At 43.5% G+C, this 15,005-nt stretch overlaps 1 protein-coding gene across 1 annotated transcript in view; it reads right to left on the reverse strand.

The window, feature by feature from the left end:
- The window catches only part of LOC136877560 (5-hydroxytryptamine receptor 1), an 843,781-nt gene that overhangs the window by 312,652 nt on the left and 516,124 nt on the right, over positions 1-15,005 (reverse strand). The window lies entirely within an intron of this gene.

Here is a 15,005-nt window from a genome sequence, read left to right on the forward strand (position 1 = left end):
CACCTATGGGTTAGATTCCCGGCCGGGTCGGGGATTTTAATCGCTTCTGATTTATTCCTCTGGCTCGAGGACTGGCTGTTTGTGTCTGTCCGAACACCCTCCTCTCCATATTTACACAACAAACTACACTACCAGCTACCAAAGAAAGACGCAATAGTGATTACATCCCTCCATGTAGGGTTGGTAGCAGGAAGGGCATCCGGCTGTAAACAGGGCCAAATCCACATGTGCGCCGCAGTTCGCACACGCGAACCCATACGTGTGGGAAAATCTGTAGGAAAAGAAGAAAAAGATATACTCCATAGTCTACAAATGATTTTTTGATGCCAATAATTTCTCTTTAACTTGCAGAAACTTGCACTCATTCCATTTCACTCACTCTTGTTTTATTAAAATCATCGTAACAAGAGAATTTATAAAACCAAACCAAACCAAACCCCATGGCACTACATCCCTTGAAGGGCCTTGGCCTACAAAGCGACCGCTGCTCAGCCCGAGGGCCTGCAGATTACGAGGTGTCGTGTGGTCAGCACGACGAATCCTCTCGGCCGTTATTCTTGGCTTTCTAGGCCGGGGCCGCCATCTCACCTTCAGATAGCTCCTCAATTCTAATCACGCAGGCTGAGTGGACCTCGAACCAGCCCTCAGGTCCAGGTAAAAATTCCTGACCTGGCCGGGAATCGAACCCGTGGCCTCCGGGTAAGAGGCAGGCACGTTACCTCTACACCACGGGGCCGGCAAGAGAATTTATAACTTCATTAAAAACATACCTTTCTTGATCAGAAGGTCGTTCTGGATCTCTGGTGACGAGTTTGAAGGCCGCTCGCGGCGCTGTTATCCACTTGAGCCCGTCAAAACGGGGAGTGATGATTCACGTCAGAACTGAGAACGTGCGTGTAGAGTTTCGTGACGTTAGCTACAAACATGCCGAAGCGAATTGACCCTTACTGGGAGTAATACATAACAGCCCTTTACGATGCTAAGTATAGCTGTTCTGCAATCCAAGGGATGTGCAAGGAGCGTGATTTCATGATATCAAAGAAGGGGATCAGTGCTATATTAAATAAAAAGATGCTAAGGCGGACTGAGTTTAATTCCAGGGAGGAAATAACAGGCAAATCCACGACCAGCCACCTGCCGTACACCAGAAGTGGTGAGGAAGGTGAAAGCCCTTGTGTTAGGTGATAACCTTGCCCCCCAAAAGGACTATCGCACGTACGTTTGTTTCGTCAACACCATAATCAACAACGACCTGCAATTAGAAAAGTAGCTTAAGCGCCGAGTTCACAAGCTGTTGCCTTGCCACATTTCAGAATGTCGCACAAAGCAAGGAAGCTGCATGAGGGATATCTGGCAGAGGACAAATGGAAAAATGTGGTGAAATAAGACGAAGCATATGTGTACCTCATGACTAAAAAAAAACCCGCTCAATTTACTACAACCATAGAGAAAAAAATTATCACACATTGTATAAAGAATGCCAGGAATGTTTTCCACGGGGATTAATGATCATCTCTGGATACTGATACAATGGCAAGTAACCATTCGGCGAATCGCTAATAATGTGGAGCTGAACTCTACATACTAACAGCAAGAGTTTTTAAGACCCATGTACAGTACAGATATCCCAGCACTGTATGGAGGGCGAAAGATCAATCCACACTTCGTCCGTTCATTCATTTTCCCTTCGACCAAGAAATGTTCCTAGTACTTGCCTTCTTTTTCTAATACATCATCTTCTCCCTATTTTTTTTTCAAAAGGATTAACTGGCAACTCGACTGACGGTAGTTCCTCAATTGTGCTTACATAGGCTCATCGGACCTCCATCCAGATGCGGATAAAAATCCCTGACCTGGCCGGAAATCGATCCCCGAGCTCCGAGTAAAGGCAGGATCATTACTCCGAGAACACGTGGCCGGTATGTGTATCAATATCAATACGAGTTCACTTACTCTCCCCACCCTCATGTCGCAACAGCCCCGAAGGACGATGACTTTCTAAGCGGCTGCTGCTCAGCCCGAAGGCCTGCATATTATTGAGGTGTTGTGTGGCGAGCAGGACGAATTCTCTCGGTCGTTATTCTTGACTTCCTAGACCGGGGTAGCCATCTCACTGTCAGATAGCTCCTCAATATTGTAATCACGCAGACTGAGTGGACCTCCAACCAGCTCTCAGATCCAAGTAAAATTCCCTGATCTGGCTGGGAATCGAACCAGCAGTTTACTCACTTATTAATGGTAAATACGTAATGAAGCAGATTTCAACGTGATCTTCCCCTCAGGATTCCATTTATTTATTTATTTATTTATTTATTTATCTATTTATTTATTTATAAATATTTTTCACTTTCGGCAGGGTAGGTATATACTATACTGATTTTAACAGCTGAGAGGAGTCACGAAAGGAAAAGCTTGAAGACCACTTGACAAGACATTCCCTTTAATCGACTGAATTGTCTTCAGCGAAGTGTAGTACGAAATGTATTACTGTGGAGGCTGCAGATTGTTGTGGGTAGACACTCGTGGTACGGAGGAAGCAGACCACGAAATTCGCAGAGCTATTTTTAGGAGAGGAAATTCATTCCGAGGTTCCTCTCACAAGGTAAACGTCTCGGTCAACCCCACCCCCACCGCGTCAAATCGGTTTGTAGTCACGCCGTATGGCGTTCCAATAAAGCTGAGAGCACTTTTATCGCTGGAAAGTGTAGTGTTGAGTCTGGCCTTATTCTCAAAGTGGTACAGCATATCTTGGTTGTCATTTTAGGTGAGATCTCTTGTCCTTTCCCCAGGGGAGGATCCCATTCATATGTCACCTGTCAGGCCTCTCACTAGAGGACGGTAAAGGGAATTGCTCTATTTCTCTGCGGGTGAAGTTTTTTCTTGTCTGTCAGTTCGGCGAGAGAAACAGCGTTACATTTAGATACATTGAAATTCGTACAAATGACTGGCGGAGAAAAGAAGTCTAAATTTATTAGAAAAGCATTCCACGATTTAACATCACCATGATCACCGAGTGGCGCTGCCACTATTAAACGTAGTTCGAGCCCATTAAAAATTTTTAAAATAAGATTCAACATCCCTTAAAACTGGAGGTTCCGTTGTTATGATTACGATATAAATATTCAAAAATATTTACAGACTTCCCTATTATTTTATCTAAATTTTAGAGTGTTAGGTTTTACAAGCATTTTGTGTCAAAAATGTGTGGCAGGAAACGTTTGATCTTGAGAACTGAAAATATGAATAAACATAAATGTGTAAGAATGCCTAGATTCAAAGTTTATTTATTATTGTTAGGTTCTTGAATATATCGAAACAATTTTTTCTTCCTTTCTTTCTTTCTTTATTTCTTTCTTTCTTAATTCGTATAACGTCCAGGACTCAGCGAGAGATTCCACCTCTACCACCTCAAGGTCAGTGTCTTAGAACGTGAGACTTTGCGTCGGGATTACAACTGGAGAAGGAGGACCAGTACCTCACCCGGGCGCCCTTACCTGCTGTGCTGAACAGGGTCCTTGTGGGGGAAGGAAAGATTGAAAGTAATAGACAAGGGAGAGGGAAGGAAGCTTCCGTGATCGTAAATTCGATTCCATATTGCATTTGCCTGGACGAGAAGTGAGAAACCACGGAAATCCATTTCTAGGATGGTTGAGGTGTGAATCGAACCCCCTTCCCCTCCACTCAGTTGACCTCCCCAGGCTCAGTTGACCAAGTTTAACTCCTCGTACCATGTTCAAAATTTCGTGGCAGAGCCAGGAATCGAACCCGGGCCTCCGGAAGTGGCAGGTAATCACACTAACAACTGCACCACAGAGGTGGAACCGAAATTAATTTTGAACATAATTAGTAAACAACCTGAAAAACAAAACATATCGTCGCTGTTACAGCAAAATCTCGTTATCTCCAAATGCTCTTCCTATCCGTCATTTTTCTTAAGTCTGGTCACGCCTTCCAGCCACATGTGGATGTGTAGTCCATCAGAACAACGTTCGTTGGGTTCGTTTTCCTATGGTTAACCGTAAAGGAAATTTAACCTTGCCGTACCGCGCTGTAGGATTGTATGTTTTCAGGACGTATTTACGCACTTCTACAGTATAATGTATATAAGGTTCATTTTCCTTTACACATTAGCATATTAAAGTGACCAAAACGAAAATTGTACTGGTGGACTGCACATCCATCTGTAGCTGCGAGGCTTGACCAATCTTAACCCTAGAATGCTTACTGAGGTGGTGCATCACCTCACTCGTTTCTACTTCTTTCTAAATAATAATGTTATTTACTTTACTCCCACGAACTACTTTTATGAATTTCGGAGATGCCAAGGTGCCGGAATGTAGTCCAGCAGGAGTTCTTCTACTTTCCAGTAAATCTACCGACACGAGGCTGACGTATTTGAGCACCTTCAAATACTACCGGACTGAGCCTGGATGGAACCTGCCAAGTTGGGGTCAGAAGAACAGCGTCTGAGCCACTCAGCCAGGCTATTTCTTTTTACAGTGCAGTCTTCCGTGCCCATCGGTTTCTGTGCGCCACGTAATCTCTGAAGACGGTGATGCGAAGACGCAATGTTCTGCTGGCGTACGTTGTTGAGCATAGCTACCGTGAAGAGTGCGGTGGGGTGGTCAACGACCCCGGTAAGCATCAATTAATATAGAATTCCTTTCGACGTGTTTTTGTTAGTAGCCTCTACAGCAATGGCATTTCGAGTGACTGATAAGAACTTTGCTGATATAGTTCGCACCATCCTAGATGAAGAGATGGATGACGGAAATAATAGATGATAACGGTGAGATTGATTCCGATTATCCGCCTGATTATCCGTTCTCCCTCCTTATGGAGACACTATAAAAGGCGAGAAATTGTTCCTGTATGATCTTTTACTCCAACGGTTCAAACCTGAACTCCTGCTATAAATAATTATTGTGTAATTTGCCTGGCAGTCTAATATAAAGATATGAACCGTAATATTTTATTGACTATGATTTAAGTCTTCACTTACTCATACGTATTTCTATCGAGTTCCTCCAGCTACATGTTTATCAATGTTAATATCTACATTTGTGAAAGTTATATTTTGAGAAACTATCATCAAGGTTTGACTACAAATATTTCTGTGTCACGATAATGTGATATTTCATGTATAACAAATAAAAAAGCATATCAATTTATTTTATTATCTCAAATATGTTTCTTAATTATATTTAAATTCAAATTATGTACAAAACTTGTTTATAACATCTACTTAACTCATACGTATATCAGCAAGAACGTGATTGCACCGAAACTTTCATGAAGAAGGAGGAAACCTTTGGGGTGACGCATAACCCCTGGTAAGCTTTTGTGGGTAAGGGAAAAAGGTAAGCATTCTACGGTAAAGGAGGGTAATGGATAGGAAGATCACTGGGAGATCCGAGGTTTTGCTGAAACGGTGGTAACAGAGTTATAACTGTAATAAAGAAAACGCTTCAGATAACACAAAATATACAGAAAATAGCACTAAGATCAGTTATAAACTAATGAAAAAACCTACAACCTGTTTTCCAGTCATTGACCGGTTCAGGAATGGAATGAATGAAGCAGATATGGGCTATTAGTACGATGGGGTCGCCACTCCCAAAGTGAATTAATAATGACTGATAGATGCTATGAAGAGTGTTGCTGGAATGAAAGATGACAGGGAAAACCGGAGTACCCAGAGAAAAACCTGTCCCGCCTCTGCTTTGTCCAGCACAAATCTCACATGGAGCGACCGGGATTTGAACCACGGTATCCAGCGGTGAGAGGCCGACGCGCTGCCGTCTGAGCCACGGATGCTTTTTTTAAAACTAATACAAAGCGTTATTCCTCATTGTTACTGCTTTAACTCCTTAGCGTAACAATTTATGGCAATATAAAATAGATTGTATTGTCTGAAGAGGCAGGGTGAAAGGCAAGGTAAAATGAGATTTGTTTAAAGAAACATAAGAGACCTCAGAGGGCCGCGGAGTCCTGCGCGCATATCCGAAAGGATATTCGCATCCGCAATTCTTTCATTCGCAACCACATCCACATCCGCGAATCGTTAACCTAGGGTATGTTGACTATATTACACCCAAGAGATTGAAAGGATAGACCCCCTACAGTCACAGGTTTATGAAGGATTTCCTCTTGCGACAACTACCGAGATATTCAGTGGTTGCTTTTCAGAACACTTGTTTCTTCCTTCCACTAACTGCGGGGAGGACCAGGTTACGCTTAGGTCAGATTTACGGCTCGATGGTCTCAAGACTCTTTATATATCACCACCCTCCCGTACCACTGTCAACGGTCACCTAACTACAAGCAAAAATAATATTGTACCTGAGTGAAAAATAAACTTAATTATTTGGAAATTATCAGCAAAATTGTCCGCACTGCCATACAGTATGCATCTGCCAAGACACTAACTTCTCGGATCCGCATCCCTGCAGGGCTTTGTGTCTGAGGAGAGTTTACCTGGCTGATTGAACAGCGGTTTTAGGCAATGTTTAATTCAGAGCCTCTGGTGCATGTACTGTGCACGGTGCAGAAGACAACTTCACTTGGTTGACCAGAGTACTGACCCCCACTCCTCGATTTGGAGCAATAGCGCTGTCTCTCTCTTTCACCACACCTGTCTCGCTCGTTCCGCCTGTATCCCTCTTCCTCAGTTGCTCCGTAGCGCTCCAAATCCGAGCCGAGTTGAGCCGAGTTGAGCCGAGCTTAGCCGAGTAGTCCAAAGACGAAGCGTTGGTCCGAGCCTGGCCGAGTGGAACCGATGCACTGTGCACAGAACTCTGCACCTCAATATGCACGCGTGAGATTTTGGGCGTTTGAGAGGCCCTGGTCTAAGTGATAAATAACGTATTTGCAATGCGGCACTACTTAGCCATGGTTTAACAGTAAACATCGTCTAAATACCGCTTCTGTAATCGGCTCATAGGCTCCCCTAAAATAAAGAAACTTCAAACACGGCTATTTTCCATCAAGCACCTCCCACGTCGTTTCACTGCGACACTAAGTAAGTGTAATCGCATAAGCCGCCAGAATGCATCCATATTTTTCTGCATTCATACAGCTAAAGTCATGCTTTCCTAGAATTTAACAGGTAGGAGAATGTTTCTATGGCGGGGAGCGTAGGTCATGCAACCTGGAGGTTCATGTCATGTGAAGATTAGCGTGTTATCATATGACTTTTGGTGGTGGGAAGTGCTTTGATGGAGGTTTAACACGCTAGGCAAAGGGGGGAAAGTGTGAACAGTGATTGTTAGTTCCATGCCCTGCAGCTCATCGTTCATACAGAACTTTTCCTCGCAAGGTAATGGTATAATTTTACAGAGAAAGGCAATTGAAGTAACTCCCACTTCGCTTTACAGTGACACTAAGTAAGTGAAATCGCGTAAGCCGCCAGAAAACATTCACATTTGAGCTCATGTTGTTGGATAATTATGTTTTAACTTTACTTTATTATCATTATCACACCACTGTAAGTAATCATTGACACCGGAATATTTCTCAGTTGCGATGTATTTGTTAATACTGTATTATTGTGACATGTAGCTATCAGTAATTTGGTCCTTCGCAAATTTCGACAGCTTATATTAAATGTTGATTGAAGATTGGTTTATGATGCGATGATCAGAGGGAATTCTATCTAGAGTATCCTAAATAATAATAATAATAATTGTACCGGGCGGTACACCTCTACTCTGTTTATTTAAAAGTTGCGCCAGTTGAAACTCCTCTTCTGGAGGAAGGTTGAACTTTATCTATTCTATTAATTCTCTACTTTCTCAGAAGATGTCACCACGTGGAAAATTTTGAGTTTTTGAACTGTGTCACTTTTGATGTGTTTTTGTTTCGCTTGGAGTAAGAAGGGTGAACTTTCTCTTCTAGAGGACACTACTGAAGAATTACAATAGTGCAACCTAGTGCGAAATCAAAGAACTATTTTGTTGGAGAAATTTTTATTTCAAGAGTTTGTTCTTTGTTAAATTTCTTTCTGTCATGGTTTAAGTTGGCTGCATACCCCTCCTTTTCCCCTTATTTTGGATCTAGCCAATCCCGAATTTCTTTAATTAATTTTCCACCAATAATGTGTTTCTTTTCCTCTATGTAGGGGTTTCTTTTCCCGAACCAATAAAAACTTTGAGGGAGGGTGTTTTATTTCCCCTAACGCCTAGAATCTTCCGCGAGAGGTTATAAACTGCTGATTTTGGGGTCTCCGGGCCACTTCTGTTCCATCTTTCAGTGTATTAAGTACATAGCAGGAGGCGGGAAGCGCCTCTTTCCTCGGCAGCGATCTACTACCAGGTAATGGCCTCTTAATAACATCTTTTCTAGCTAGAGTTGGCAGTTTAACTCTCGCGGCGGGTTCTAGGTCTTCCACCATGTAACTTTCCTTTCAAATGTAAAAGCTACTGGTATCTATTCTATCTTTCAAACTACATATCGGGATAGAGAGTGCTTAACCCTCTCGAGCTCCCACTCACATTGTTTTGAGGTGAACTTATTTTTCGCAACCTATTCTTCAGTAATGTAATGTAAGTTTGTGTTTTCTTAAGTCACCTCAGTAGTATGGGATTAGCCCTTGCATCAGCGGCCTAAGAGCCAACGTAGGTCTTAGAAACAAAGTGTATTAAGGAGTGCAAGTTCGCCTCCTCTCAAATTGTGATTTTAGAGGTCATGTAATCAACCTTCTTTTCATGTAATAGACCTCTGTAGGTTGGGTATTTTACCCCTGTGAATACGTCCTTAGAGGACAGCTTGAAGGTAGAGTTTGGTGTGGCCTTTGAGAAGCTTAAATTTTAAGAGCGGATCGCTCTTTTGAAAATGAAGGGTCATATGCCTCGCGGAGGCTTTTTAGTGTAATTTGGAGCAAGGGCTCCGAGGTATGAATGGGGTTTTCTGCCCCTCTGTTGAAACTAGTGTCTTTGAGGTAAAACTGGGCTGATTGCCCAAGCATTGTGTTTTCGGGGCTCGAAGCCCAAATCCTGTAAATATTGTGACTCCCCGTTGATTTGCTACATTGTACCTGCCATGCTTGTTATATCTTTGTTTTGAAAAGAAAATATAACCTTGTTAAATTTTGAAATTAATTTCTCTTTAGTAGCTTGAGATCCATTCACCACCCAGCACCTTCTTTCACGCCTACCTACCACAAAAACTCGGTAACAAGTGGTAGCAGAGCGTGGTTGAATGGGTCTCAATTTAGCCCCTTTTGACGGCTAAACATTGCTTTGATTCGAACTCTAACAATTGTCTCAGTTGCTGGAATTTTTTTTTGAGTTTTTCAAAATTGTTCTGTCATCATGCCCGGCCCTCGCGATGTTCTCCTCCTTAACTATTTGCGCAAAGAGGAGTTGATATACGAGTTAACTATCAGAAATGTGCAATCTGGAGGCACGGTTGCAATCGACACCAACAAGCTTAGAGAGTCCCTTGATTTGCCCATTTCCATCCCCAATTTGGGAGAGAAAGAAATTGATGATTCTCTTTCCACGATCGTCGAGAATATTACTGGGCTAGCATCTGTAGTCAGCTTTTTTGATGAAAACGATCCGTCTCCTAATCAAATTAAGCGTGTGCAAGGCAGGCTATATCACTTTTCAAATAGAGTTAATGATCTGTTGTCTCTGAAGGTGAATGACGTTCAGAGGAAGCAAGCTAATACGCTCCTTGAAACTATCTCTGAATTGTCTAGTAAAGTCACTCAATTGTTAACTGGGGAAGTTCCTCCCAAATCTGATCAGCCCACCGTTGTGAATGTAAGTAGTGAGGAAGATCCTGCTAAGGGAGAAGGCAATAGGATAACCGTTGCTGCTCAAACTATCTCTGCCCCATTGGACAACGAGTCTGAACGCCGCACATCGTTGAACAATGTACGTGCTGAATTAACTTCCTTGCCATTGAAACCTTTACCTACTATGTCGCCCGGGTTTAGCAGCTTGCCTCATCCATTGGCAATGTTGCTCAGAGGTATATCCAAGTTTTCCGTTAATACCACCAGTGACGTAATTTCATTTTTAAGATTTCTAGTGGAATTTCAGGATCATGCTCTTGTTTTTTCTCTTTCGCCATGTCAAATTTTGCAAATTATCTATCCGTATGCTATTGGTATTCTCTCTGATAAAATCGTAAGAGCCATTGCCGAGCAATCATCTATTGAGGATTTCCATGCCCATTTGCTAGCTAACTTCATCCCGGCTAGGGCCAGGTCCTCCCTGATTCAGAAGTACTATTACCGTGTACAGCGCTTGGATGAAAACCTGGCAGACTTCATCCAAGATATTAAGTTTTATACTAGGGTGTTTGCTCTCCACTTCCCTGAGGATCAGATCGTGCAAGCTATTGTTGAAGGGATTTCACCACCCTACAGGTCATATTTGTGTTTCGCGGCGTGCCCGCAAACCTTCTCTGAACTGGAAGCATTAGCCGTCTCTGCGGAAGGAGTTAGGTATGCCGATTCCTTGCGTGTGGCGAAAGAACCCCCGCCTTCCTTTAGTAACACTCGGCCTCCACCTCGCCGACCAGTCAATCCCCGTAAATGTTATGCTTGTGGGTCGCCTGACCATCTGCGGAATAAGTGTCCTCTGATCAAGTCAAGTGGGACAAGGAATGGAGTAGGGTCATCACAAGGCTGTTTTAAGTGTGGGGCCTTCTCACATATCGCCAAGAATTGCCCAAACTCAAATAGCACCCCCTCCTGCTCAACTTCTGGTGCAAATTCCAGCTATTCCAATAATAAAAAGTGACTAGTGGCGTCGGCTGAGCCGACTAATCCATCTTCCCGAGACTTAGCCCCTAGTAAACAGGTTGTAAATGCAGAGAACGACCAGCCTTCAAATTCATCTTTTGAATGCCCTAAAGAGTGTCTTAGGATTGCGGCGGATACCCCCGCACCTGTTCCTTTTCTTAAGATTGAGTTAAATAACGAGCCTATAACAGCTCTCTTAGATTCAGGCAGTGTTTGTTCCATTATTTCGGCTGATTGGTATTCTAAATTGAAATCTGTTTGTAAACTCCCTGACTATGTCTCTTCTCCTGTTCAATATGTTTCGGCTAATTCATCTCCATTAGAAATTCTAGGTTCCTTACTGGTCAAAATTCGTGTTTTTAAGTTTACATGGAAAGTTAAATTGTTTGTGGCTAAGCAATTGTCTTGTCCCATTATATTGGGAGCTGACTTTATTTCTCACACTGGTCTTGTGCTCGATCTGCAGTCTAGGTCGTGCACATTCAAATTTGCTTCTAGTTGTAAAATCCCACTATTAAAGTGTAATTCTGTGTCATGTTCATCTATTTCGCCTACCCAGGATGAGATGTTGTTAGACCTTAGACATCTACCTGAGGAGCAGGCTGATAGTATTCGCAAACTGTGTCAGTCGTTTCCCGAGGTGTTCTCTGATACTCTTGGTGTTACTGACCTTATTGAATACAAAATTGAGGTCACGGATTCTATTCCTGTCCGTTTTCCACCGTATAGGCTATCTCCACCTAAAATGAAGGCTCTGAAAGAAATCATCGATCAGATGTTGAAGGATGGTATTATTAGGCCCTCTAAGTCAGCGTATTCTTCGCCTATTTTTCTAGTACCGAAACCTCAAGGAGGCTTCAGGCCTGTCATTGATTACAGGGCTCTCAATCGGAAGGTGGTGTTGCAATCTGTGCCCCTTCCCGACCTTCATTCTTGCTTTTCATGGTTTCGTAAGGCCAAGTTCTTCACCATCTTGGACTTGAATCAGGCCTATAATCAAATTCCCCTTGCCGAAGAGTCTAAACATCTTACAGCGTTTGCCACGGACTGGAATTTATATGAATACAACCGCGTGCCTTTCGGGCTCCCCACGGGGGCAGCTGTGCTCACTAGGCTACTAGATAGGGTCTTTTCCGACATCAAATTTGAGTACTTATATCACTACTTGGATGATGTCGTCGTATTTTCCGAAACCTTTGAAGAACATCTAGATCATTTGCGAGAAGTTCTCAATCGCCTTCGTAAGGCTGGGTTAACTGTTAAGTTGTCCAAGGTTGCCTTTGCTAAGCCCTCTATGTCATTCCTAGGGCATATTGTGTCACCTGATGGTGTAGCAGTCGATCATTCTAGAACACAGGCCATCCGTGATTTTAAACCTCCTAAGGACATCAAAGGTATCGCTAGATTCATTGGTATGGTGAATTTCTTCAGGAAGTTTATTCCTAACTTCGCTAATAGAGCGGCGCCCTTAAACCTTCTTCGTAGGAAAGGCATCAAATTCGAGTGGGGACCTTCTCAACAAGCCGCTTTCGAAGATCTTAAATTAGCTCTCTGTAATGCCCCTGTACTTGCTATGCCTGATTTCTCGAAGAAATTCATCGTCCAAACGGACGCGTCGTCGTCAGCTGTAGCTGCAGTCCTTCTTCAAGAGACTGAACTAGGGAGGCGTCCCATCGCCTATGCATCTAGGACTCTATCGGTTCAAGAAGCCAAGTATTCCATCTATGAGCTCGAAGGGTTGGCAGTCTTATTCGCCTTAGAAAAGTTCCGTCTCTATCTGGAACATGTCAAATTCGACCTGGAGACAGATAATCAAGCCTTAAGCTGGGTCTTAGGTAGGCCGCGTCGTACTGGTCGTATAGCCCGTTGGGCCATCCGTATTTCTGCCTTCCAATTCGATGTACGGCATATCAGAGGTACTGAAAATGTGGTTGCTGATGGACTCAGCCGTATGTTTTCAAACGACGTTGAGAACCATGAACCGGTCGACCGTTCATCTCCTCCCGAGTCCACACTATTTGATGTTAATGCCATCTTAACAGATGCTCCCATGCTTTTTAGGGATATTGAGAAATACCAACGTGAAGATCCGACGCTGGCTCCGATAATGGAAACCCTTTCTTCTGGGGAGCATGTCGTCCCTTATGTTCTGAGGAATGGTGTTTTATGTTGCCCTTCGAGGCATGACAAGATGATGAAAGTTGTCGTTCCAGCTGTTCTCGTGCCTATGATCTTCAAATACTATCATGAGACCCCATTGGGGGGGCATCTAGGTATCTTTAAAACTCGTGAAAAGATTCGTGAAATGTTCATCTGGAAAGGTATGGACGGTGAAATTCGGGAACTTGTAAAAGCTTGTAAATCTTGTTTGATCAGTAAACCCACCATGTCCACTAAAGTAGGCCTTTTGTCTTCTCATCAAGCGTCGCGCCCCATGGAACGCCTGTATATCGATTATGTGGGACCCTTCCCCCAGTCAAAGGGTAATGCCAACAAGTTTATCTTTGTGTGTGTAGATGGTTTTACTAGATTTTCCTGGTTATTTCCGACTAAGCTGGCTACCGCTCAGTCCACCATTACTTGCCTAAATTCTATTTTTGCTTCTTTTGGTCCGTGCCAATACATTGTATCTGATAATGCTAAAGCTTTTACATCAAATCTGTTTCGTAAATTCTGTTTTGACTTGTCCATCTCTCATGTAACTACATCTGCTTATTACCCTCAACCATCTCTGGCTGAACGGGTTAACCGCAATCTCAGGTCCGCACTTATTGCCTATCATCATGAAGATCATTCTAGGTGGGACACGTCCCTGCATTGGTTAGCTTTTGCTTTGAATTCGGCGGTTCATGAATCTCACAAATTTACTCCAGCTTCTTTGATGTTTAAGTTCGTTCCCAACACGCCGCTCTCTAACCTCTGGTCTCTGAATGACATTCTGCCCGAGACAATAGATCCGGACAACATTAAAGATCTTTGGAAGAAGGCTAAAGCTAATCTTAAAGTGTCTCATGAAAAGGTTAGGGAAAGGTATGATCGTGGACGGAGACCCACCACTTTGAAGGTAGGTGACCAGGTTATGGTCAAAAATTTTGTTCCCGCGGGCAAGCTTGCCCCCAGATTTCATGGGCCTTGTATCATTCTCGATTTTCTTACGCCGGTTACCTTATTGTTAAGTAATCCAGCCACCGAGAGGATATTTAGAGTTCACCTGTCCCAGGTGAAACCGGTGTAATTTCTGTGTTAACTTGCTTCATAGTATTTTGAAAGGATATGAAGGTTATATTTTTTTTTTTTTTTGAGTTTCACTTTTAAGGCATTCTGCCCCTTCTGTAATATTTTGGTTTTGGATGTAAGCCTTATGTAAAACTTGCCCCGACCCGTTAAACTGCCATCCTGTTCTTGCCACGGCCATTACCACGCTCCCGTCTCCTGCTCCACTCTACACAGTGGCTTAATGAATACCATGAATATCTGCACGCCGCGGGCCCCTCACTCTCTCTACAAGCCTGTACCCTCAAAGAAAATAATTGTCCAACACAATTCTGCCGCCTAGCTTTAATGTTTCAGCGCCCCCGCAGCCGCGCAGCGCCGCGCAGCGACTGGGGAGGGGGATGGGCCCCCTCCTCTCCAGCGAGGACGACATGTGCACGGCGAGCCGGAGCTCACCTCCCGGGCAAGGCTGATGTGCGGCGCACGACCTGCTACATGCCCGCAGCCTGTATCTGTTCACCGCGGGCGCGGCGTACTTCAACACCTCTGCTCCCCTCATAGTGCGGGCGAGCGGTATCTCAGGGTACTTGAGGGGTCCGAGCGGCCCCCGTTGGACGCAAGCTGCAATGGCCGGTCCGGCCATTCGACTCAATCTACATCAACTACATGGACAGTCACCTTAAGCGATAACTACATATGGGAATTTAACAACAATATTTGGTGGACATTGCAAAACTTTTCTTCACTTTTAAGCATTAAAGGTTTATCTTCAGAAATTCAACTTCTACAAACATAAAAACTTTACTGCACCGGCAACAACAAAATTTTGAAATTGCAACCAACCAAATTACTAAGATCTTATAAATGCTTCCGCAATTAATCTTAATATCAACATCAAAACTTGGACCTTATTTTGGAAACAAAGCTTATGTTCTTCTGTGTTACCCCTTGGAGGAACTTTTGGGGGGGGAGGTCTGTACCGGGCGGTACACCTCTACTCTGTTTATTTAAAAGTTGCGCCAGTTGAAACTCCTCT

Source organism: Anabrus simplex, chromosome 7, assembly GCF_040414725.1.
Source record: "Anabrus simplex isolate iqAnaSimp1 chromosome 7, ASM4041472v1, whole genome shotgun sequence".
NCBI classification, from domain to species: Eukaryota; Metazoa; Arthropoda; class Insecta; order Orthoptera; family Tettigoniidae; genus Anabrus; species Anabrus simplex.